The 25830-nt window shown below is 43.0% G+C and overlaps 1 protein-coding gene and 1 pseudogene across 1 annotated transcript in view; both read left to right on the forward strand.

Annotated features, from left to right (window-relative positions):
• The window catches only part of SHISA9 (shisa family member 9), a 452554-nt gene that overhangs the window by 212555 nt on the left and 214169 nt on the right, over nucleotides 1–25830 (forward strand). The window lies entirely within an intron of this gene.
• LOC117345899 lies at nucleotides 17311–17424 on the forward strand (annotated as a pseudogene).

Raw genomic sequence — 25830 nt, forward strand, 5'->3', positions numbered from 1 at the left:
GACTTTTAAAATACTGAAAGGATTTGACAAAATAGAGCAGGGAACAACTTTATTCACAATGTCAAAGGTGACTCTGACAAGAGGTCATGGACTGAAGCTGAGGGGGGACAGAGCCAGGACAAATGTCAGAAAGTTCTGCTTCACACAGCGAGTGGTGAACGCCTGGAACGCTCTCCCGGAAGAGGTTGTGGGGGAAACCACCATTCAAGGTTTTAAGGGCAAGTTGGATGCACATTTTCTTGAAAGCCACATTGAGGGATATGAATAACTAAGGTATTCGCCAGGGTAGGCCTGTGCGCGTGTGTGGATCGCCGGACTAGATGGACCCAAGGTCTGATTCGGTGCAGGCATTTCTTATGTTCTTATGTTCCCTCTGACCTCAATGCCTTTTTAGGTCTATAGATCTCCCATAGCGTGTGGAAAACATGCCGGGGCTGATCTGTACAACACTTGATGCACTAGGGACAGCACTTGCTAATGCACCCTCAGTTTCATAGGCAGCCAATGTAGTTCTTTCAAAATAGGAGAAATGTGTGCCATTTTTGGCATGCCAGTGATCAACCTAGCAGCAGAGTTCCTCAATTGAAAAAGTCTTATATTTTGTTTTTGTCAAACCAAGATAGATCCCCCCTTTACAAAGATTCACCAGCATTTTTTTGTGCCGGCCGTGGCGGTAACAGCTGGGAAGCTTATAGGAATTCTATGAGAGTCAGAGCTGTTACCATGGTGGTCAGCGCTAAAAACACTAGCGGCTTTGTAAAGGAGGGGAGAGCGAATGACAGTAGTCCTAGGTCAGTTGTAAATGTCTGCCCCGATATTTATAACGAAGAAAAAGCACATAGGGCCTGATATTGAGATTTCTACCTCTGCAGTCTGCGGCGATCCTAAATATTCAATGCCGAGACCACCAGCATTGTATATCCAGGTGAAAGTTCACCGCCACAGATATAGCTAGCAAGTCACTATTCATCAACTGCTCGGCTAAGACCTAGCGATCAAAGATAGACCTACATTTTAGGTGGGTCTATATACAGGTGCAGGGGCTCCCACTTATGCATATAACTTACAGAATACTGTAAGTTACATGTGTCCTTGTCAAATTTAGCTCTATGGCTTGTTTAAGTGTGGGTGCCTCTATGTTAGGTGTGCTGATATTGAGTTAGATGAACATTCTGTAATGGAGCTTAGGTGCCTTGTTTACTTTATAGAATAGGATCCTACCAGGTAGCAGAGGTGCCCAGTTATAGAATTACCCCTATGAGAGCAATTCTATAAACTAGGGCCCTGGTTTTATAAACGATGCCTAAAGTTAGGCATCTAGATTGACACTTCTACCCGATCTAGGCCCCTAGCGTAATTGTAAAAAAAAGGCTTAATTGGAGCCGATGATCAACAATTAGCAGCTCATAATCGATGCAAATTGCACTTAATTAGATGGTAGGCGCCAAGTCCAAGATGCCTACCAGAAAGTAGGCATGGTTAGGGGGGTGGATCGTGGGTGTATGTTTCAAGCAGGTGCCCGTTTTGGATTTAGGTGCATTCATTTAGGTCAAGAAAACCCTTGTATCAATAGGGTGTGCATAAGATTAGGGTGCCTTTCAGCGCCGACTTTAGGCACCGCTAAGCATGATTCTTTAAAGGGTACCTAACTTATGTAGAATCGCACTTAGCGCCGCGCCCCTCGGTGTCAATTTTTTTTAGGCGCCGCATGCAGAATTGAGCCGTAGGAGCTTTCGATTGTCGATGGCTAAGAGCTTGTTAACCAATTCATTTGCACACATATCTCAGCAGCGCGCCCACGATTGGGCACAGTATATAAAATCCGGGAGAAAGTGGCTCCTGCTTTTCGGATAAGTGCTTTTGAATACTGGGCCATTTTAATGAAGTTTAGCTTCAGTTTATTTATCATAACACCCTTCCCTAATTTGCATCAAAGCGGCTGCCGAAAGGAATAATAAATGAGTGAAGAACAATAAAAAAAAAACATGATGGCAGCATTACAAAAGATTACTATTTAACAGAGAGAGACCCAACAGGAGAAAATCATTCTACACTTCACTGTGTGACACAGAGTTATGCATGAAGGAAACTGAACCTTTGAGCTGCCTGCCTTGTATTATCTGATAAAAACAACAATCTGTTTCATGTGTGACCTTCCAGTCCGAGCACCAGTCAGCCATGAAGGGGTGTGCCAGGAAGTTTCTAGCACCAAGAGGAAGTAATTGTTCTCAGTTCTTGGGTAGTATTTGTCATTCAAATGTACGAAGTTGTAATGGATACCTAATAATACAAGCGTTTTTGTTTGTTTGGATCACCTTCATTGGGCCTTGAAGCAATTAGCACTTGTGGAAACCTAATTGTCCGATATTTTGCATCTAATGTTGCCATTCATTTATCCACCACAAACAAATGTTCAAAATCCGGAAATCTCTCTCAGGTGGATGCTTAAAGAGAATTGTACTCGACAGACTGGTGTAGGTAATTTGCAAAAAGTGGATCTTGCGAATTCATATCGTGGGATAAACGCTTCAGACAATTCAGAAATTAAATAATTAGACTTTCACTATCCACTGTTCACAGATTATCCTATTTACAATCTGGAACATTTTTTTTCATGGACAGAGTGGGGAATGGACTACTTTTTATCACTTTGCCGCAAGACACTCAACATGCAGTATATTTACATTCAAGACTACAGAAGGTTGCTCTGGTTGCCAATGGAGGCGCAAATAATGTTCAAGTTTGCCTGTATTTGTTTCAAGCAGGTCTGGGGACTAGCGCCTTCTTACCTACTGCCACATTTCATAATACACAACCCCACACGGTCTACCAGAAACCGTAACATATTTACATTCCCAAAGATCACAGGCTGCAAATACAAGTCCTTTTTGGACAGGTCCTTCATGTTCCAAGCAAGCAAACAGCAGTCCTGGCTTGGTAATTTCATCAATGGACCTACGGTGCCTTTCGGAGAGAAATTAAAACTGTACTGTTTGACAGATTCATTTCCTAAACAGAAGCCTCACTAAACTTCCTAAGTTTTATTTTCCCTCTGTCTATTTCTTGTGTAATTTGTTGTTCCGTCATTTTCCACAGTCTGCAACTCGTTGATTGTCCAGCTTTTATTTCCTGGGTTGCATACATGAGATCCATATTTCTTACTTGAGTTTCATATTTTCCTTTTATCCATTTTTTGTGTAATAAGTTGTACCCTCACTTCTTGCATTCTGCAATTCGCTGATTGTCCAGCCCTCTTAGAAACATAGAAACATAGAAAGATGACGGCAGAAAAGGGCCACAGCCCATCAAGTCTGCCCACTCTTCTGACCCACCCCATCAAGTCTGAGTGCTAATGACCCAGATCTGAGTGCTAATGACCCAGATCCTTAGCTCGACCCCCGTAGGGATCCCACATGGATGTCCCATTTATTCTTAAAATCGAGCACGCTGGTGTCCTTGACCACCTGCACCGGAAGTTTGTTCCAGTGATCTACAACCCTTTCTGTGAAGAAATACTTCCTGGTGTCACCATTAAATTTCCCTCCTCTGAGTTTGAGCGGGTGCCCCCTTGTGACCGAGGGTCCCCTGGGGAAGAATATATCGCTTTCCGCCTCGACACGACCTGTGATATACTTAAATGTATCAATCATGTCTCCCCTTTCTCTACACTCCTCAAGAGTGTATAGCTGTAGTTTGCCCAGTCTTTCTTCGTATGAGAGACCCTTGAGTCCGGAGACCATTCTAGTGGCCATTCGCTGGACCGATTCAGCTCGAAGCACATCCTTTTGGTAGTGTGGTCTCCAAAATTGCACACAGTATTCCAGGTGAGGTCTCACCATGGTTCTAAAAAGCGGCATTATGACTTCAGGTTTGCGGCTGATGAAGCCTCTATTGATACATCCCAACATTTGCCTTGCCTTGGATGAGGCCTGCTCCACTTGTTTGGCAGCCTTCGATGTGAACCACCTAGAAGTCATGTGACTATGGCGGTATAGAAGAATAAAGTTATTATTATATTATTAAATCAAATTTATCAAACTAATAATGCAAAATTTTTTTTTGAACTTTACCCAAGGGAAAATATGGATTGAGCTTAAATTTAACATTGACTTGAAGGTATATACTCATTAATTTGGGGTCCCTTTTACTAAAGAGTGCTAAAATCTGGCCTTAGTACTTTTTAACAAGGTACTAAGCCCAGATTTACCATGGCACAATTCAATGATTCTGTTGGTCGTTCAGATTTTAGCCCCCCCCAAGACCCCCCTCCAATGCTAGTTTTACATGTATCAGCATCAGACATCCAAATCCTGATTTTGCAACATCTAGATTTGGACATTTGAAGCTTATGGGAAGTTTATTTTGGTCTTTTGAGATATCCATATTCATCGAAAGTAAGCACCTATTTATACCACACCCACTCCATAGCTAAAACAAGCCCCCTTGAAATCTGCGTTCTGCAGATAATGGATATGTAAGTAGCAGCTTTCCCAAATCGCTTCTTATACATTCATACCTATTTGCGCATACAAACTTGCAAAGACAACTTGCAAAAAGCCAGTAAGTCAATTTGTTTGCATTAGGCAGAAAAAGTGCATATTGGACTGAATTCTTTTTTTTTTAAAAAAGGTAAATTTTATTGATTTTATAAGATAAATTAACAAACTAACTGTACAAATCATGGTAATACACACATATGAATATATAATAACATATATGAAGTAGTCCATAGCAGAGTCAGTACACACATTATCAGCGGGCGAAATACATGTGAACATGGAAGAGAACACTCAACAAGCATCACGGATAGAGCGGAGAGCGTAGCTGGTTTTAAGAAAGGTTGGGACAAGTTCCTGGAGGAAAAGTCCATAGTCTGTTATTGAGAAAGACATGGGGGAAGCCACTGCTTGCCCTGGATCGGTAGCATGGAATGTTGTTATTACTTCAGATTCCAGAATCTTTTGTTACTCTTTGGGATTCTGGAATCTTACTGTTTTTAGGATTCTGAATGGAATGTTGCTTCTCTTTGGGTTTTGCCAGGTACTAGTGACCTGGATTGGCCACCGTGAGAACGGGCTACTGGGCTTGATGGACCATTGGTCTGACCCAGTAAGGCTATTCTTATGTTCTTATGTACTAACATTAAACCAACAAAAAATGATCAATATATGTATTGAGCAATATATTCTGAATTACTATTTGTCAGTAGTTTTGAACAGGGCTCTAGACTTTAAGAAATGCGCCAGTGGAATGATGTATTTCTGCAATTACCCTTTTGAATTTGGTAGTGATGCATACAGTATTCCACCAGACCATAAATTCTACATTGGATAAGTTCTTCCAGGAATGCAGTATATTTCTGATAGCCAAAAATAACAATATATTGAGGAGGTGAGTATAATGGACTGAATTCTATATATTGAGCATAACAAATTGGCGCTGAAAAAAAACCTGCTGAGCAGTGGCGTAGTGAGGGTGAGAGGCACCCTGGGTGGAGGTGCCCCTCCCCGCCCTCATCTCTACCCTCCCGCTCCCCCCTGCTGCGCGCGTCTCTCCCTTCCCTCTCCCTTCCACTCGACCTTCCATTCCCCCTCCTCTAGTTGTTCACCGCCACGAGTAACAACTTCAACGTGCTCCTCGCGGACCTGGCAGCTCTCCCTCTGACATCACTTCCTAGGCGTGGCACCTGGAAGTGACAGTGGGAGAGCTGACACGGTTGCAAGGAACACATTGAAGTTGTTGCTCACGGCGGTGAACCACTAAAGGTCCGGGGGAAGGGAAGGGGGCCCGCGCATGGTGAGGGGAGGAGTGGGAAGAGACAGAGGGGGCGGAGAGGAGAAGGGGGTGCCAGTGCATCCACCAACACGGCGCCTGGGGCAGACCGTCCACCTTGCCCCCCCTTGCTAGCGCTTAAAGTATGTGCAGTTTATTGAATAGCATTTATACCTGGGAACTGCACCTAAGTTTAGGCGCATCCATTTATACCAATTGAAATGCGGTGCAAATCCTTGGGCCTAAATTAGGCACAGCCCCTTATTCTGTACATGCATAAATCCAGGGAACATCCCCGATCTGCGCAGGCCCTCCTATTTCCATGCCCCCTTCTTTGACTTGTGCAAAATTTAAAAATGGATCCCACACCTAAATTTAAGCACATAATTTTTCATTAAACTAATTAGCACCGATAATTATTCAGTAACCGCCTCCTCCCCCTTTTACAAAAGCGCAGAAGCGGTTTATAGCGCAGGCCGACGTGCCGAATATTCTGCGCTGCTCCTGAAGCTCATAAGAACTCTATGAGTGTCAGTAGAGCATTCAGCGCACCAGCCGGCGCTATAAAAATGCTTTTGCGGTTTTGTAAAGGGGGGGGGGGTAAGATATCAATTATTGGTACTGCGCTTCTGGCTCATTCAATTAAATTACATGCTCTAATTGAGCAAATGCCCAAATTTGTGCATGCAATTTTAGCATTTTTTATAGAATTTAGATTACAAGTGTGTGCAAAAATTTAATTCTGTAAATATAGAAAGGGGATAAAATCCACGAATAGGCACCAAAATCATTGAACTATTGGTATAATTATTAAACATAGCAGTTTTGATGCATACAGTAAAGAGAATTTCTCAATTTACAACACTCATTGACTACTTTAGTACATAAGGTATATTAGAACAATCCATATTTTGATAACTAGATTTTAACATTTTCAGTTTTGTTGGGTTGATAACAATCTTGACCTTTTGGATTATGCTGTAATTACTAGCATTTGGCAGATTGACAGATGGGGTGAGTATTTAACATCAATTCACTCCAGCACACACTTGAGTTTCACGACTAGTGAATCCATTCTTCTATATCAGTGTATTGCCAACTGTGCGCACGGCACAGTAGTACGCCGCGGTGAGATTCCGGGTGTGCTGTGAATGCGAGTCTGTCACTGCTGGCGCCTCTCCTCCTATTCACCCCCTCCCCCCCCCAGCGTACATTCAGAAATGTTCTGCCATACGAGAGCTCAGGGCTAGGTCTGGAGGACCTCCGAGTATGCTTGGACAGCAACATGATGACATCAAACACATATGCGTGTGAAATCATCATGTCAAAGCCCACGCGTACTCGAAGACCCTCTAGACTCAGCCCTGAGCTCAGGAAAGAACAGATGAGGTTCGTGTGGGGGCAGGGTTGGGTGGAGCAGGGCAGGGCTAGGGGGCAGAATGAGGCAGGGCGGAGCTAGAAAAAGTTTGCGAGACACTGTTCTATCTCAAATATTTGGTATTAATTAGACAAATGTTGAGTGAGACTTCTTGTATTATGAACATAAGAATCGCTTTACTGGGTCAGACCAATGGTCCATCAAGCCTAGTAGCCCATTCTAAATAACTATGCACGCAAGATGGATTTCTTCCTTACTTTGTTTTATGCAAAGCAAGACAAAATTACTGCTTGACAGATTGGATGGTCATATTAGTATTTCTCTGCTTTCATTTACTCTGTTGCTCTATTAGATAGGAGGACAGTACTAGTTGTACTGCCAGTAATAAATAGGCACTTTTTTACAAAAGAAGGTTATTAATCCTGGTGTCAATAGCTGTATTTCAACACAGTCAGTACAAGTTGACCCGTTGAAGCTTCCTTCTTGAAACAGCCTAATTAAGCTCTGAAAATACTTTTGTACTTTTGCTAGATGCGTGGAGCCCTTGTTAAGCATGGCACACCACATGGGAAAAATAGCAAGAAGAATATGAAAAAAGGTAGAAGAAATTTGGTTTTTCTTCAAAAATGATCTTGGTAGAAATGTGTCATTTATTAATCATGAACTTGCTCAAGGTCTCAAAAGTACACCAGTCCATCATTAGCTGCTAGAAAGATTCTTGCCTTTGCAGTCATTGTTCTCTAATTATTATTTTTTTAAGATATAAAAGGCCTTATTAGTACTGACTATATGAGTTCCAGTGAAGTGAAAGGGTTTAGTTTCTTTATATGTATAATTACTGTTACTTTCTATTGTAAATTATGCATGAGGATGAATCAAAAATTAAAGGCAATTGTTAAATTCGATAACTGGAACAGAGCTAGCAAAATCCAACATATGTATTTGCACATTGCCTTTTGGATAGTTTGCCCATGCACAGTTTAGCCCTCGGCCTTTAGTCGTGTGACAGCCATGAGGTCAGAAACGTGGACGCTCCATTGCAAGATTGCACCATCAAAGAACAACGCGCAATAACTTTCTTTGGACAGAGGGAGTGAAACCTTTGGAAATCCACCATCAGATATTGACTCGGTGTGGACACAGCACCATGAATCAACAAAAGGTTTATAAGTGGGTAAAAAGGTTTAAAGCGGGAAGAACGGGGGTAATCGAAGAAGGTCATTCTAGTCACCATCAACATCGTGCACACAAGAGCACATTGACAGGGTGGATGCCTAGATTAGAAAAGACCAACGGACAACCGTGTCTCAATTGGCCACAAATTCGAATATCAGCTATGGATCTGCATTTGCCATAATGCATGATGACTTGGGATACAAGCAAGTCTGTGCACGATGGGTTCCCAAAGAGCTTACTGATCTGCATAAGCAACAGCGTGTGGAGGTTGTGACCCAGTTCCTGAGATGGTACGATGAAGATCAGAGTGTTCTGGAGAGAATTGTCACCAGTGACGAGACATGGGTGCATCACTGTGACCTGGATATCAAAAGACAAAGCATGATGAAGTGGAGGAAGTAGTACTTACCTGGCTTCGGGAGCAGCTGAAAAACTTCTCTGCAGGAATTCAGAAGCTAGATGAATGATACAACAATTGCATCATCTTGCATGGGGACCATGTGGAAAAGTGATATGTTCAATTGCTCAGTTACTTCTATTAAAGCCATTAAATGCATTTGCCTTTACTTCTTGATTTACCCTTATATAGTGGAACCTTGGTTTACGAGCATAATTCGTTCCAGAAGCATGCTCATAAACCAAATTACTCGTATATCAAAGCGAGTTTCCCCATAGGAAGTAAGGGAAACTCGCTTGATTCGTTCCACCTCCCCTCCCCCCGGCCACTGGCACTGCTCCTCTCTATCTCACCACATCCCCAAAAGACACCCCCACCCCTGAGGCCACTGGTGTGCTTCCACATCCCCCCTGCGAATGGGCATCACCCCCCGCCCACCCAAACTGAAGGCTTACCCCCAATCTGGCACCAGCATGCAGTACCAGCCCACAGGAGGTGCCGGTGCCGGAAGATCCTGCCTCTTCCCGGACTGAGCCTTGAGCATCTGCGCATGCTCAAGGCCTTCTGGCTCTCGTTTTCTCTGAGAATCTCGGAGACAGGCGGGAGCCAGAAGGCCTTGAGCATGCGCAGATGCTCAAGGTCCAGTCTGGGAAGAGGCAGAATCTTCAGGCACCGGCACCGGCACCTCCTGTAGGTTGGTGCTGCATGCCAGTGTCAGATTGGGGGTAAGCCTTCAGTTTGGGTGGGCGAGGGATGCCGGTTTGCGTGGGGGGGGGGCGGACGTTCACGAGGGGGGGCAATGCCGGTTTGTGTGTGGGGGGATGGCGTTTGCAGGCGGGGGTGATGCTGGTTCGCGTGCAGGGGGACTCGCAAATTGAGAGTCAATGCTCGTTTTGCGAGTCATGATTTGCGAAAATGTTTTGCTCGTCTTGCAAAACACTCGCAAACCACGTTACTCGCAAACCGAGGTTTGACTGTACACACTAATAAGGAGTTTACCTGATGCCTGTTTTACCTTTTGGTACATTATCTTAACAGTATAATAAAAAGGAACTTCTCTTTGTCTGTTGAAGTGAGCTTTCTGCTAGTATACATAGAAACATAGAAACATAGAAATAGACGGCAGATAAGGGCCCACGGCCCATCCAGTCTGCCCACCTTAATGTCCCTCCCCTACCTTTGCCCTGTGAATAGATCCCATGTGCCGATCCCATTTTGCCTTAAAATCAGGCACGCTGCTGGCCTCAATCACCTGCAGTGGCAGACTATTCCAGCGATCAACCACCCTTTCAGTGAAAAAGAATTTCCTGGTATCACCTCGTAGTTTCCCGCCCCTGATTTTCAATGGATGCCCTCTTGTTGTCGTGGGACCCTTGAAAAAGAAGATATCTTCCTCCGCCTCGATGCGGCCCGTAAGATACTTGAATGTCTCGATCATGTCCCCCCTCTCTCTGCGCTCCTCGAGCGAGTATAGCTGTAATTTGTCAAGCCGTTTTTCGTATGTTAGATCCTTGAGTCCCGAGACCATCCGGGTGGCCATTCTTTGCACCGACTCCAGTCTCAGCACATCTTTGCGATAATGCGGCCTCCAGAATTGCACACAGTATTCCAGGTGGGGCCTCACCATGGATCTATACAATGGCATAATGACGTCCGCCTTACGACTGACGAAACCCCTTCGTATGCAGCCCATGATTTGTCTTGCCTTGGACGAAGCCTGCTCCACTTGATTGGCAGACTTCATGTCCTCACTGACGATTACCCCCAAGTCTCGTTCTGCTACCGTTTTTGCTAGGATCTCGCCATTAAGGGTATAAGACTTGCATGGATTCTGGCTGCCCAGGTGCATAACTTTGCATTTTTTGGCATTGAAGTTGAGTTGCCATGTCCTAGACCATCGCTCCAGTAGGAGTAGGTCGTGCATCATGTTGTCGGGCACTGAATCTTCGTCTGTTGTGCATTTGCCCACTACATTACTCAGTTTGGCGTCATCGGCGAATAATGTTATTTTACCTCGTAGCCCTTCTGCCAAGTCTCTTATAAAGATGTTGAATAGGATTGGGCCCAAGACTGAGCCCTGTGGTACTCCACTAATCACCTCCGTCATTTCGGAGGGGGTGCCATTCACCACCACCCTTTGGAGCCTACCTCCAAGCCAGCTCCCAACCCATTTCGTCAATGTGTTACCTAATCCTATAGAACTCATCTTGCTCAGTAACCTGCGGTGCGGTACACTATCGAATGCTTTGCTAAAGTCCAGGTACACGATGTCCAGGGACTCCCCAATATCCAGCTTCCCCGTCACCCAGTCAAAGAAGCTAATCAGGTTGGATTGGCAGGATCTCCCCTTAGTAAATCCATGGTGTCGGGGATCCCTTAGATTCTCCTCATCCAGGAACTTATCTAATTGGTGTTTGATTAGAGTTTCCATTAGTTTGCTCACTATCGATGTTAGACTCACTGGTCTGTAGTTTGCTGTCTCCATCTTGGAGCCTTTCTTGTGGAGTGGAATGACGTTAGCCGTCCTCCAGTCCAACGGGACGCTGCCTGTACTAAGGGAGAGGTTGAAGAGCGCGGACAGTGGCTCCGCCAAGACATCACTCAGCTCCCTAAGCACCCTGGGGTGCAAGTTGTCCGGCCCCATTGCTTTGTTAACCTTGAGCCTTGACAGCTCACCGTAGACACTGCTGGGCGTAAACTCAAAGTTACTAAACGGGTCAACTGAGCCAACCCTTGTCTGTAGCTGAGGGCCGAGCCCTGGCGCTTCTCGGGTGAAGACTGAGCAGAAGTATTCATTTAATAGTTGGGCTTTTTCCGAATCCTTTTCCACATAGTCTCCGTCTGGTTTCCTAAGACGTACAATCCCGCCTGAGTTTTTTCTTCTATCACCGATATACCTGAAGAAGGATTTATCTCCCTTCTGGATGTTCTTTGCTAGAGACTCCTCCATGAGGAATTTAGCCTCCCTGACTGCTGTTTTGACGGCTTTTGATTTGGCCAGGTAGTCTGCTCTAGAGTCCTGCTTCCCCGATTGTTTGTAAGAGATGAATGCTTTTTTCTTCTCCTTGATCAGGTCTGAGATCTCCGCAGTAAACCACTGTGGCTTATTGTTCCTTCGCCGTTTACTTACTGATTTTACATAGCGGTTTGTTGCTTCTTGTATGGTTGCTTTCAAAGTCGACCACATGTCTTCCACGTTATCGGTTTCTTCTTGGCTTTGTAGCGCCTGGTGAACGAAGTCTCCCATTTCTTTGAAATTTGTTTCCTTGAATTTGAGGACTTTGGTTAGTGTAGTAGATTTAGTGAAACCTTTCCTGATATTAAACCATACCATGTTGTGGTCACTGGAGGCCAATGTGTCGCCCACCGAGACCTCTGTGACACTTTCTCCATTGGTAAGTATCAGGTCCAGTATTGCCTGATCCCTTGTCGGTTCCAACACCAGTTGCCTGAGGCTTGCTCCTTTCATAGAGTTTAATAGCCTCCTGCTGCTGCCGGAAGCAGAGGTAAGTGTAACCCAATCCACATCAGGCATGTTGAAGTCACCTAGCAATACTGTGTCCCCACGCAAGGTGATATTTTCTATATCTTCGATTATTTCCATATCCAGGTCATCCTGTTGTCTTGGGGGTCTGTAAATTACGCCAAGATACAAGCATTTGTCCTTCCCTCTGGCCAAATTAACCCAAAGGGATTCCCCAGTATACTGGACATCTGAGATTCTCGTAACCTTAATGTCGTCTTTAGTATATAGTGCTACACCCCCTCCCATCCTACCCTCTCTGTCCCGGCGAAGCAAGTTGTAACCCGGTATGACCATGTCCCACCCATGGGAGTCTGTGAGCCAGGTTTCGGATATCGCCACCACATCCAGGTCGGCATTCCTTATTTCTGTTTCCAATTCCAGGATCTTGTTTCCTAAACTGTGTGCGTTGACGTACATAGCCCTCCATGTTATATTTTTGTTACATTTCAGTGGGGCTATTCCTGTTTGAGCTATTTGAACACCTTTAGCATTGTTTGTGTTATTTGTGCTTTCCTGAGGCTCAGAACCACAATGTGTACTCCCCATATACCCAGAACTACAGTGTGTACTCCCCCTAGACCCGGAATTACAATGTGACCCATAAATATGATGTGACCCTACTCTCGACTCAAAAGTGTGTGCACTCACCCCTGACCCAGAATTTCGGTGTCTACTTTCCTCAGCCTCATAAATGTATTGGCATTTTAGTTCGCCTGGTATATTGTTTGTGCCTGTACCCTCCCCCAACTTACCTAGTTTAAAGCCCTGTGGAGTAGGCGGGCTAGGCGGTGTCCAAGGACATTCTTCCCTCTTCTGGTTAGGTGTAGCCCGTCGTGTCCCTGTAGTCCTTGCAATGCTTCTCCATGGTGCAGAAACCCGAAGTTCATCTCCTTGCACCATCCTCGCAGCCAGTCATTCGCCCTTTGTATTCGATCCTCTCTGGCTCTGCCCTTGCCCCTTACTGGGAGAATCGAGGAGAAGACCACCTGCGCATCCATCCTCCTCAGCTTCTCCCCCAGGGCCCTGAAGTCTTCAGGTATGCTGTCCGGGCTGCTCCTTGCGGTGTCGTTGGTTCCGACGTGGATTAGAACCATGGGGAAGTGGTCTCGGGGCTTGATGAGTCTGTCAATGCAAGCAGTGACATCCCGGATCCTGGCCCCTGGCAAACAGCAGACCTCTCTGTGTTTCCCAAGTCAGTCCTGGAGTACCCCTTTGCCAGGTTTTCAGGATATCCACAATGAATATGCATTAAAGAGATTTGCATACAATTGAAGCGGTATATGCAAATCAATCTCATACATATTCATTGAATATCGTGAAAATCTGATTGGCAAGGGGATACACTAGGATCAACTTGGGAAACACTGGTCTAGAGTAAAGATTCTTAACCAAGCCCTTGGGATACTGTCAGCTAGCCAGGTTTTCAGAAATGTACTGTGCAAATTAATATTGGGTAACTTGAAAACCTGACAGCTTGGATGTATCCCTAGGACAAGGTTGAGAACTACTAGTCTAGAAAGTAGATGTGGCTGTCATGAGAAAATAAAAACACTGTAGTTTTGCCCCCCCCCCCCAAAAAAAAAAAAAAATCATATTTTTTTGCCAAAGTTACAGCTTTTCAAATAAAATAAAAATATTGATTGAAGCACTGTGGTAAAAAAAGACTAGTGATGCTGCTGCATTGCCAAGACAACATACCGCTATGCAACACTGGCCCCAGGGAAGAGATGTAATTCTGAGCCCTCTGAAGAAGGAGGTAGTGGCCAATGGCACAGACGTGGAATTGATCTTTTCAGTTCTAGAGAGAAGATGATGGTCATCACAAGTTTACTACAGATTATGTACATACACCTGCACTTAAAACAATAGCCCTGTTCATCCCCAACTACAAACAGTAGGGAGATCATTTTCAAAAAAGGAAAGCATCCAAAAAGTGGCAGAAAGAGGTGTATGGATGTTTTTCTCGCCAAACTCAATTCACTATTTTTGAAACCCATTTTGTAGACAGATTTCTATGGTGGTTGTCATCAGTGCACCTAAATCTGAAGGGGGCATGGTGTTGAAGGCGTGATTTTGGCAGGACAAGGGCAGGCTTATAAGTTAGATGTTTTTCTGCAATAACCAGGGCACAATTTGGATGTTTGGGGGGCTAGACCTGTTTTAACAATGAATAAGTGTCAAAAAGTTGCCCAAACTGAGCAGATGACCACTGGAGGGTGAAGGCATGACCCACCCACACTCCCCTTAGTGATCACTGACCCCTTCCCACCCCTAAAGATATGAATGAAATAGTACATATCTGCTTGTATGATAACTTCAGATGTTAGGGCTAGTCCTTTTAGAGCAGCAAGCAGGTTCCTGGAATAGCCTAGTGGGCAATGTAGTCCTCGATAGAGATGGGGACTCAGGCCCATATTCCACTCTAACTACTACACTTATGGTGGACTATGTGAGCCTTCCAAAACCCAACCAAATCCCACTGTACCTACATATAGGTGACACCTACAGGCATGCCCTTCCGGAAGGCGAATAAAGATCCTCCTCTTCATCTAAAATTACAACTGCAATCTACCTCTTTGCCCCCTTAAATTCCCCCTTCCTTCTACCCTCTCCTCTCCATTCTTAACCTGTAATTAAATTGCTGTATAGTCTTTGTACTGTCCAAATGTATTCCACTGTGAATGTTTGCTTGTAGGCCATTCTGAGCTACTGGGAGGACGGGATAAAAATCAAATTAATTAAATAAATAAGGTCTATTAAGTGGTGTACAGTTAGGTCCAGTAGTTTTTGGGTGGGTCTTGGAGGGCTCTTTATGCACTACAAGGGAGGTATGCCGAGATGTGTACCTGGGCCTTTTCATGTGATGTTCACTGCAGTACCCCCCTAGGGTACCCCATGGCTCTGCTGTGATGTATGGCAAGTCTGCTAAAACGGCTAGCCCCTTTTTTGTTATTAGACTCAATAAAATCTTTGGAACTGAAAAACTGCAAGCCTCTCCTACATCCCAATGACTTGTTTTGTATGTTTTTCTTTTAGACGTGTCTTTTTTTTAATGGTTCAAAAGGATAGATGCACTAAGGACAAGCACATTTGAGAAATGATCATTTTCAAAACAAAAAGATAGATGCTTTTCTGTTTCAAAAATGGTTATGTTCGCTGCTGGAATTTTGTGCATGTTCCGGAAAACGTCCAAACTCAGATTTGGACCTCATATCGAACATGCCCCTCCACATCATGCTGCACAATGATAACCGGAGAAAGAAATTTGGAGATCAAGGTTTTCGGTATGAAGGCAAGATTTGTTTTTATAAAACGCATTAGCTAAACTTCAGGTAAAATTGTCTGTGTGATCAGTGAAACCTTTGAAATTTACTTCCAGCAAGCAAGCCACCTTCTTTCCCAATCAAATTACAAAAAGTTCCGTATGACTGAACAAACTACTTCTTAGCTTGATGTTTAATGTGGATAATTATTTGTATTAGCCTAACGTGTTTATTTTTTTTAATCACAGAGAAAATCTTACAGTGCCAAATAGTTGTGTTTTTCTTTAAATACTTCTTTTAATTTGCCATTCTTTATTGCCATTTCTTCTAGGAAGAAAACTCTTCTTTGGAAATTGTGACTGGGGTGGGGAGAGGAGGACAAGGAAAGGAATGGTTCCCTTCTACTCATTTATGCTTCCAGCTCAATCAGAAAGCTCCACAATCAGGTTTTCAGGATCTCCATAATGAATTTGCATAAGATAGATTTGCATATAGTGGACTCAGTGGATAAAGCATTTGCATATTCAGTGTGGATATCCTGGAAACCAAAATGACTGGGGATCACTCACAAGGCATATGAAACTGTTGATATCAATATTCAAGAGACTTGCTCACTAAACTTTACCAGTTCAAACTGGATATGTTAAAAGGCTGATAAGGCCTTTGTAGATGAACATAAGAACATAAGAATAGCCTTACTGGGTCTGACCAACGGTTGATCAAGCTCAGTAGTCCATTATCACGGAGGCCAATCCAGGTCCCTAGTACCTGACAAAACCCAAAGAGTTGCAATATTCCATGCTACTGATCCAGGGCAAGCAGTGGCTTTCCCCATGTCTTTCTCAATAACGGACTATGGACTTTTCCTCCAGGAAATTGTCTAAACACTTCTTAAAACCAGCTATGCTATCCGCTCTTACCACAACCTCTGGAGTAGAACGAGTACAAGTGGATCGATTTTTCACTCTGTCAAAAATTACAAAGACTAGGCTTAGTACATCTTCCAGATTCACCGAGATTTCTTTCAGTTCCTCCACATCATCACCCTTGAAAACCATTTCCGGTTCAGGTAGATCTCTTACATCTTCTTCCATAAAGACCAGAGCAAAGAATTTAGAATTTTACCCGGATACTTTACACAGGTAGATGACCCAAAGCTACCTATCCAGTATTCATACTGACTGAGACATTTAGCTGGATAAATACTGTTGAAAATCAAGTTTAAGATACCCAATCACCTATGTCAACACTACAGCTTTTAAGAATTGACTTCTGAAAACATATGCTTGTGTGTCCCTATTAACTGTTTACTTTGGTGTTCTGTCGGATGTGTTGGTGGAATATGAGGGCTCAGATTCCAGTAGTCGGAACCTAAGAATAGGGCCAGGAGGACTTCTATGATCTATGTCTCAGAAATGCCAAAAAAGACAATGTAGTCATGAATTAATCATGACAGTGACTGCTGGGCAGAAAGGATGGGCCATTCAGGTCTTTATCGGCCATCATTTACCATGTTACTATGTCAGATAAGAGTTGTTTTTTCAGATCCATAGTTATCTATGGACTTGGACATACACTTGCGTATATCCCAGAAAATGTGGTCTTTCTTTTAAATCCCTCTTTTCTTAAGCTGTATAAGCACCCATTGTAGTGATAGGTCTTTGTCAGGGCTCATGCATTATATTCTCCTTTGTAATGATAATGTCTGAATATATTTCCTGTTGAGCTATGGACCAATTTCTAGAATCAGCATAAAAAATTGATCCAAAAACAACTACTTTTAGGAAATCATCTGAATAACTTTGCGCAGTGGCAGTATCGTAGCCAATAAGCTTAATCCGAGGCACGATTATTGCTAATTGAAAAGTTGTAAAATGCAGACTAGTGTATTATATGTAAGCTGCTTTGGTTGTATCACAGAAAAGTGGTATATCAAATCCAAGAATATAAAATTGCAAACAGCCATGGCATACAGACTGAACTAAATATGATTTTTTTTTGTTACAGTTTTCTCTTTCAATTATTCTTATGATGGAACTACCCTTGAAAGCAAAAATGTATTAGGAGGTCAAAACATTCAAAGAATGTAAAGCTTTGATCAGTGTTATAGCTTTTATTAATTTTAACAGCCAACTCTTTTCAAATCTGCATTAATTTTCTAAATCAAGATTAATAGTCAAGATTTTTTAACTTGTTTGTAAAACAGAAATCAGCAACAGACGCCAATAAACAAGTCATAGGTCAGGCCCTTCTTGTTGGATTAACTCAACATATTTGACTAGTGTTCAAGGGTTAAGGGCTATTGAAAAGCCTTTATTGTAGAATCATCAGATAAAAATGAGCCCAACATGGTTATGTTTCGACAAGCAGGGCTGCTTCAGAGGCGATACTTATACATTTTGGGGTAACCCCATCACTTCACCAAAGATAAAATTGGAACAATTAAAAAGGCAAAACAGAGCCTCTAGACACATGAATCTCTTCTCATTCATGCATGTTGAGTACCTTTATATCTGATTATTCTACAAGGGCTTTTCAATAACTCTTCATTGTGTCTACTTCTTCATGAAAGCTGACCTCTTATTCCTTACGTTCTCAGTTCCTACTTTTCAGAACTAAAGCGGCCTTCTTTTCCTCTTAATTTTACTTACTTGCCTCACCAAAAGGTCTGTCCCCCTTACAATAACTCCTTTCAGTTTTGCCCACTGCATTTCTACTCATTCCAGATGTTTTCATCCAGGCAACAATTCCTTGACATAATTCCTCATCCAAAGTTAGTTTTAAAAAAAATCTAGAACCTTTACTTTTGAACGAGCCCTCTTTACAGAGGTTTAATGCAGTGATCACTGCATTAAACCATACCATGCAGTGATCACTGGATGACAGATGATCACCGCTGTAACAGAAACACTTTCCCCATTTAGGCCCATATTCTGTAAATGGCGCTGTTAGTTAAGTCCAAAATGCTATTTCCAAGTGAACTTAAGAAAAACTACAAGGCGCCTACCGATACCTACAAAAACGGTGCTGTGATCGCACCTCCAGAGGTGCCTACTGACACAATGCCACTGAAGTCATGGCTAATGCAAGAAGTGGAGTTAAGCACCTCTGGAGGCCCAATTCACATCAAAGGTAGGTGCCAGAAATTTGGGCCCTGAAAACTCTGGCCTACATTTCCAGCGCCTACTTTTGCCAGGGCCCGATTCTCTAAATGGCGCTGTTATGTGATTTGACATACAATCAGCAGCTGCTTTTAAGGCAGCCGCCAATAACAGTGCCTTTAATAGAATCCGGGCCTTAATGCCTACTGGTGCTGCTACTAGTCAAATATGAAAATTAGGGGGACAAGTTACACACAATGTAACAAGAGTGAAAAGGTGCATATATCAAGAAAGGAAAAAATCACTCTATAGACCTGTTCAAAGAGTAAAGTTGATTGAATGATGTAACTCAGTTCACCAAAACTTGCTCAGAATCAAGGAGGGGAAAACTGGGGCGAGCCCCAGAAAAACCACCTCACAGCCCAATCATCGCATGAAGGGTAAACAATAACATTATATCATTCCATGTATGCTTTGTATTTTGTAAAAAATGTTGACGTTTAAGCACTATAATGACTAGGTTGTTTTTTAGTCAAAGAACTAAGCAAACTTAACTTATAGCTTGCGGGTTCCGACGTGCACGTTTCGATCCTGCCTCAGGGAACACACAGGAATAGGTGGAAAAACATGCGATAGGTGCAGAGATTCTGAAAAAACAAAATTAAAGGAATCAATGCTTTATTCAAAAATGGATAAAAAATTATTTGCACATAAAAGTTTAGATTGTTTCAACTTTTATGTGCAAATAATTTTTTATCCATTTTTGAATAAAGCATTGATTCCTTTAATTTTGTTTTTTCAGAATCTCTGCACCTATCGCATGTTTTTCCACCTATTCCTGTGTGTTCCCTGAGGCAGGATCGAAACGTGCACGTCGGAACCCGCAAGCTATAAGTTAAGTTTGCTTAGTTCTTTGACTAAAAAACAACCTAGTCATTATAGTGCTTAAACGTCAACATTTTTTACAAAATACAAAGCATACATGGAATGATATAATGTTATTGTTTACCCTTCATGCGATGATTGGGCTGTGAGGTGGTTTTTCTGGGGCTCGCCCCAGTTTTCCCCTCCTTGATTCTGAGCAAGTTTTGGTGAACTGAGTTACATCATTCAATCAACTTTACTCTTTGAACAGGTCTATAGAGTGATTTTTTCCTTTCTTGATACTGGTGCTGCTAGGCACGATTCTATAAACGGTGTCTAGCAGTTGACTGACAACCGCACGGACCAGTCCCTAGGTGTTGGACACCATTCATAGAATCAAGGCCTCAATGCGTTTTATCATACATACTAACAAGACACTATGCCGTAATGTTAAAAGTCATGTTAAAAAACACAAAACAATTTAGAAAATAGGCCCCTTAGTGACTCCCGGCTCATACAATACTTAAAAATCCTCCTTTATATTTTCTGTAGGGAAATGGACCCATTTGGTTTAGGTCAGTTAAAATATTACATAAATCAGATTGTGTTCTGATGCCATTACTTGGAAAATTGTCCATGATCAAAAGGCAGCCTGGCAAATTTTTAAATGAACGAAATGAAAGGAAGCTGCGGTTGCAGCAATAACATGTTACTATAAGCAAAGAGATAATGATTAGGTGTTCTATAGGCTTCCGCCTGGAAAAGTCACTCACTCACTTGACAGTTTATAAGGTTGGGATATAATTTAGTAATTTTTGTTGTGGTATATTTATGAAGAGAAATCATGGATTAGTCAAAGCATAAAAAGACACAGAGTTGAGGTAAAAATCCTGAAAAGCAACAGAGGTGTTTTATAAACCAATTTTTATTTTTTGTATGATATATTTTTAGGGAGAGGATAGAACTGGGGAATAGGGATTTCTTGCAAGTTCTTCTCATTTTTTTTCCAGCATAATGAAATCTTACTGAGCCTGTGATACTATAGGCTCCTTTTACTAAGGTGCGCTAGTGTTTTTAACGCAAGCAGGAAATTACAACGCGCTACATTGCACGCTACGCAGCTAGAACTAATGTCAGCTCAATGGTGGCGTTAAGGTCTAGCCTGTGCATCAATGTAGAGCATGTTAAAGCCCTAACACAGCTTAGTAAAAGGAGCCTTATAAGTATTCCCTCACAATTCCCTAGTTATTGTAGTAACAGTTTTCAGAAGCCCAGCATGGAGGTGGGGGGGGGGGGGGGAGGGGGAATGAAGGGAGAACGGGGGGGGGGGGGGGGGAGTATGAGAACTGTCTCTGTAGCAACCTTGGCTTCAGAGGACCCAAAGAGCAGAAACCAGTTTTACCTTGGGTCAAATTCAGCATCAGCACCTTGTCCAAAGTATGCTTGGAGATCCAGTTCCTGAAGTTTGTGGGTCAGGCCTACAGAATTCCCAAGTATGCTTATAATATATATATTGAAAAATCATGTGCTGAAATTTGGGATCAAAAAACATTTTTGATAACATTTTTATTCTCTGAGGTTGGTATTCAACTCAGTTCGAGTTGAACCATATTGGGGCTATGGTACCAGCAGTCTTCATTCACAACAACTAGTCTGGCGGATCTCTTGTAGGTCAGCCATTATTGCAACAGTTTTCACCAATGGGGCACAGATGGGACATGATCGAAAAGTTCAAGGTACTGAAGGGAATAGACTTAGTAGATAAGGACAGGTTGTTCACCCTCTCCAAGGTAGGGAGAACGAGAGGGCACTCTCTAAAATTGAAAGGGGATATATTCCGTACGAACATAAGGAAGTTCTTCTTCACTCAGAGAGTGGTAGAAAACTGGAACGCTCTTCCGGAGGCTGTCATAGGGGAAAACACCCTCCAGGGATTCAAGACAATGTTAGACAAGTTCCTACTGAACCGGAACGTACGCAGGTAGGGCTAGTCTCAGTTAGGGCGCTGGTCTTTGACCAGAGGGCCGCCGCGTGAGCGGACTGCTGGGCACGAAGGACTACCGGTCTGACCCAGCAACGGCAATTCTTATTTTCTTATCACATTTATGAACTCACACTCCTTTGTTAAGACTGGAGTCTAAAGCCATATAAAACATAAACAGAGAAAATTTAAGGCAGATAAAGACCACCTGGCTTTTTTAATCAGCCCAACCATGCCATCCACTATTCACTCCTCTCTCTTAGAGATCCAATGTACTTGTTCCAAGCTGTCTTCAATTCAGATACACTTTTTTTCTCCACCACTTCCACTGGGAGGCCATTCCAAACATTTATACCCTTTCCGTGAAAAGGTATTTTCTGAGGTTACTTCTGAATCTATCCCTTTTCGCCTTCATCCTATGCCCCCTCAGTCCTGAGCTTCCTCTCAATTGAAACAGACTCGCGTTGGGCGTATTTATGCCACTTAGGTATTCAATCATTTCTGTCATATCTCCCTGCTCCCACTTTTCCTCCAAAGTATATTGAAATCTTTAAGTCTGTCTCCGTATGTCCTCTCTTGCATTTCATCTAGCCTAGATGCTGTAAGTACTGCTTCCCGAGATGAATAGTGGATTAAGCTCAAGCTAGAGAGAATAATCCTGTCCTGTCCCATGTCTGTCTTAAACATTACATCAGTTTCTTTTATTCTGCCAATACCTTACAGTTCTAGGCGGATTACAAAAGGAAGAGATTCAGGTCATTTCCAGAAGATTACAGGGAAGCTATTGGTTGGAACGTTTGTTTATTATTTATTATTATTATTCTTCAATTTTCTATACTGTTCTCCCAGGAGAGCTCAGAATGGTTTACATGAATTTATTCAGGTACTCAAGCATTTTTCCCTGTCTGTCCTGGTGGGCTCACAATCTAGCTAATGTAGCTGGGGCAATGGGGGGATTAAGTGACTTGCCCAGGGTCACAAGGAGCAGCGTGGGTTTGAACCCACAACCCCAGGGTGCTTTAATCACTGTGTCACACTCTCCCCTTTGGGAGTCTAATCAATCATATAGCTCTGAAAGATGTACGCAGCGCTATACATTTTGATATTTATAGACGGTCCCTTCTCGGAAGAGCTTACAATCTAACTTGGGCAGGCAGACATGACATATAGGGCTGGGAATGCAGAACCCAAGGTGAGAGAAGCTGAGTGTAAAATTTCTTTAGGAGACAATAAAAAAAAACATAGGGCTCCTATTACTAAGGTGCGCTAGCGTTTTTTTAGTGCACGCAGGATTTTAGCGCATGCTAAACCCATGCTACGTTTCTAGAACTAACGCCAGCTCAATGCTGGTGTTAAGGTCTAGCGCGCGTGGCAATTTAGCGCGCGCTATTCCGTGCGTTAAGGCCCTAATGCAGCTTTGTAAAAGGAACCCATAAACTAGTGCCGATAGGGCAACCACAACCCAGCTATAAAAACAGTTTGCCCGGTGACAGGTCAATTGCGCGGAAGACAATCGCGCGCAGACAAAAACGTGCGGACAACTCAGTGCAAAGACAGCACAAAGACAGACCTGCCGGCGCTCAATTGTTTTGCACTCAATTGTCTTGCGCTCAGTTGTCCTGCTCGTACACATTACAGAAAATAATTTGCGCTCAATTGTCTTGCGCTCAAATGTCTTACTCTAGGTTGTCTTTGCGCTCAATTGTCTCGCGCTCAGTTGTCCGTGCGCGATTGTCTTGCGCGCAATTGTCTATGAACCGTCTTGCCCCACTAGTCTAGATTTGCTGCAGTTGTTTCAACTGCGAGTCCACTGGAAGGGCATTGCAAAAAATCTGCTTGGGAAGTCGCTATTGCTTGCATTAAAGTTGCTTTACCGGTGGCACTCGCCAAACAATACACCTGCTGTATTAGAGTCAATCAATAAATTGCTCATTTTGAGCCAGCATTTATTTGTGCCTCCGTATAATGATGAATCAAATCAAATGGCCAGATTATGAAGTTTGTTGTTCGTTTACAGTGGCACCCTGCCCAATGCTAATTATGTCCCTGGTTCAGGTGTCTGATCTTTTCTGAGCAGAATTTGGTGGTCACATCGGATGGCGTTATTGTGTTAGGGACCCAGCCTTGAAAAAGCGTTTCTCACGCGAAACATGTCGGCACAAGAAGTCCCTACGCTGACCACATACTCAAGATAAGTCTATTTAATAATAACTAACAAATACTTTGCATATTTTAAAAATGATAAAAAGATATATTAAAAAAAAATAAAAATGAAATGATTGATAAAAATTGATCCAGGGAAGATTTTGCATCATCAAGCTTAACGTGGTGATAAAGTTTGAACGTGGAGTGGTGCATCTGAGGATCATTATAGTATTCTGGTTATGTGGATTCGTAAGTTTGAATCTATCACTGTCACAGAATGTTAACATAACATAGCATAGTATAATATAACACAAGCGTTGCCATCAAGCCCAGTTTCCTGTTTCAAACAGTGGCCAAGTCAGGAATAAAGTATCTGGTAAGAGTCCAAGTAGAACAGAATTTATGCTGCCTCTCCTGGAACCTGCCGTTCAGACTAATAATGTGAACGTTCATAAGTTTTTAAAAAAAGTGTAGCCTTGAGCACCAATGCAAGTAAAGCGGCCAGATACATGTTGATGGTCGGTATATTAAACACAATAAAACTTGAAACTTTACAACAGTGATAAGTTTTATGACTAGTTTTTGAAATATGCGATGATTGTGCGGTGAGGTGGTAGCGTTGGGGTTCTCCCTTTTATCACCTCCATTTCTCTGAGCATAAAAACTCATTAACAGTTGTATATAGTTGAAAGCATGTGATTATGAACATCTGACTGATTATTCAACAGCAGTGTTCTTCAACCACCGGTCCATGGACCGGTGCCAGTCCACAGAAATTTCCTGCTGGTCCACAGAGCCAGCACGTGCATCAGGCCCAAAACAGTGTTCTTCAACCGCCGGTCCACGGTGCGATCGATGCGGCATTATCTTCGAGCCAGTTCCCTCTTCCTAATTGATTCAGTGCACAAAGCCATGGGCAGTGGCTCCTACGGGCATCCTGCGCCTGAACCGGAAGCCTTCTCTCTGATGTTGCAATGTCAGAGGGAAGGCTTGCAGATGAGGCACGGGACGTGCAAGGTGCAATTAGTACTATTATGGGGGCGGGGTCTGGGGAGGAGATTGGGTAGAGATGGGTGGGGTCTAGCCCACGACTTAGCCCAGTGTTCTTCAACCGCCAATCCACGGACCGATGCTGGTCCACAGAATAATTATTTTATTTCTGCCGGTCCATAGGTGTAAAAAGGTTGAAAAACACTGTTCTACAGTGACTTTGGACATCATTTCTAATCACTCCACTCTTGATTATTTAGAGAGGTTTTTTTGCTCTGTTTTTACTTATTTCTCCTGGATATAAGCAGTGGATTTTCCCAGGTCCATCTTAAGAATGACTTGTGAACTTTTCTTTTAGGAATTTGCCACATTCTCTGGCAACGAATTCCAGAGTTTAATTACACTCCATGTTGAGTGAAGAAATATTTCTCCAGTTTGCTTGAAATTTGTTACTTTGGGGCCTCTTTTACAAAGTCGCGCTAACGGCCCCGAAGCCCATAGAGATTTAAAGGGCTTCGGGGGCTGTTGCTGCGCAGCTTTGTAAAAGAGGCCGAAAGGCGCACCAGCTGTTTTAGCATACGCAAAATATTGGCATGCGCTAAACGCTAACACGCCAATTATACTCTATGGATACGTTAGCATTTAGCGTGCACTAAAACGGCTAACATACCTAGTGGTATGGCGCTAGTGGTTTCAACGCACGCTAAAATTCCATGCGCGCTAGCCGCTACTGCCTCCATTTAAGCAAGCGGTAATTTTTCAGCTAGCGTGCGCTAAAAACGCACGCTAGCTGAAAAATTACCGCTTGCTTAAATGGAGGCAGTAGCGGCTAGCGCGCATGGAATTTTAGCGTGCGCTGAAACCACTAGCACACCTTTGTAAAAGGAGCCCCAAAATAGGCTTTCCTCCAATCCCCTTTATCATTTTCATTGCCGTACTCTGTACCTTTTTCTAATTCCAATAAATCTTTTTTGAGATGCGGTGACTAGAATTACACACAATATTCAAGATGCGATTTTTACTGCAGCAATGCAGCTTCATTTCATATGACCTCAGTGGCAAGTACAATGCAGATATTTGCTGTAAAGTTCAGATTGTACTCTGTTTGTTATTGTCTCCTTTTGGAGAAATATGTTAATGCAGCATATTTTTCTTCTTTATAATTCTAATCATGTAAAACAATGTAAGTGGCAGTTGCAGAGATGCCAGAACCCTTTGGTATTTTTCTTAATCTGCG

The sequence above is a fragment of the Geotrypetes seraphini genome, chromosome 11 (genome assembly GCF_902459505.1).
Source record: "Geotrypetes seraphini chromosome 11, aGeoSer1.1, whole genome shotgun sequence".
Taxonomy (NCBI): Eukaryota; Metazoa; Chordata; class Amphibia; order Gymnophiona; family Dermophiidae; genus Geotrypetes; species Geotrypetes seraphini.